Source organism: Pteropus vampyrus, unplaced genomic scaffold, assembly GCF_000151845.1.
Source record: "Pteropus vampyrus isolate Shadow unplaced genomic scaffold, Pvam_2.0 Scaffold812, whole genome shotgun sequence".
NCBI classification, from domain to species: domain Eukaryota; kingdom Metazoa; phylum Chordata; class Mammalia; order Chiroptera; family Pteropodidae; genus Pteropus; species Pteropus vampyrus.
In genome coordinates, this window is record NW_011889593.1 from 27,536 (window position 1) to 29,083 (window position 1,548).

Sequence of the window (1,548 nt, forward strand, 5' to 3'; positions counted from 1 at the left end):
TGGGGGAGGGGAGCAGTATTGAAACTATGCTCTTCTCTTGAGGAGTCTCTGCAAGGCTCTCTTGATGTCCCTGTTCCTCAGACTGTAGATGAAGGGGTTCAGCATGGGGATAACAACCGTATACACCACTGAGGCAACTACACCTTTCTTGGGAGAATGTGAAACAGTTGAACTGAAGTACACCACAAAGGCTGTTCCATAAAATAAGCAAACAACTGAAAGGCGAGAACCACAGATGACGAAGGCTTTATATCTCCCACCTGTAGATGGGACTCTCAGAATGGAGGAAACAATTTTATAGTAAGAGAAAATGATCCCTGAGAGTGGAACTCCACCAAAGATGACACCAATAACATAGATTAATATTTCACTGGTGCAGGTTTCATTGCAGGCCAGCTTGAGGAGTTGAGGAGGGTCACAGAAGAAATGAGGAATCTCCACATTTGTGCAAAAGGAAAGTTGTGACATCAACAAGCAGTGCATCTGAGAGTCCAAAAGGCTGATCAGAAAGGACACTAAAACAAACAGGCTGCAGAGACGGGGGTTCATGATGACCAGGTAGTGCAGAGGGTAACAAATAGCTACAAACTAGTCATAGGCCATCACAGTTAGAAGTGCATTGTCCAGACATCCAAAAACAATAAAAAAAGACAATTGAATCAGGTAGCCGGCATAGGAGATGACTCCGCTGTGAGTTTGGATGTCCAAAATCATCTTGGGGATGGTTGTAGAGGTAAAACCAATATCAGCCATGGACAGGATGGAGATCAAGAAGTACATGGGGGTGTGGAGGTGGGAGTCAGAGCTGACAGCCAGGATGATGAGCAGATTCCCCACCATGGTGACCAGGTACATGGACAGGAAGAGCCCAGAAATTAGAGGCCGCAGTTCTGGATCATCTGAGAGTCCCAGGAGGAGAAATTTCAAGACACCTGTTATGTTCTGTGGTTCCACAGAGCACAGACACCTTTTGGAAAATAAAGGAGGACTGGTATAAAGGAAACAAGTATACAAGTATCCATCAGTGTGTCTATATTTTGTGTTTAGCAATTCATATATAAAGTATTCACAATCGAAGACCATACTTCTTCAGTAGTATTTCACAGTTATGACAAACATTCTTCTGAGAACCTTTTTCACATTGGATTTGCTCCATTAACCTGTTACTACATGCATCCTTTGCAAAGAATGAGCTGGACAAATTAGAGGAGCAATGTTATTTAGAGATTTAAAAATCCATAAACATCATAACCCATCAGTCCCCTCATATGAAGGAAAGTAATAAATGAGAAACATCCTCCTCACTTAAGAAAAGAAAATGTTCTTAATTAGTTTCTTTAATTAAAGGACACTAATAAGCATTTAAATGTATTTTATTTTATCTAAATGCAGTGCAATTAATTCCCTTGATTTGGACTATTTATAAACATATAAAAGAGCTATGTAATTAAGAGTCTGATTCCATTTTTATGTGTGTGTGATATTTGGCTACTAACAAATTTTAAACCACACCTCTCCCTCTTCCCATTCTGCCCAACATCTGGACTA

The 1,548-nt window shown here is 40.6% G+C and overlaps 1 pseudogene; it reads right to left on the bottom strand.

The window, feature by feature from the left end:
- Nucleotides 1-24: 24 nt before the first annotated feature.
- LOC105309635 lies at nucleotides 25-998 on the bottom strand (annotated as a pseudogene).
- Nucleotides 999-1,548: the final 550 nt, after the last annotated feature.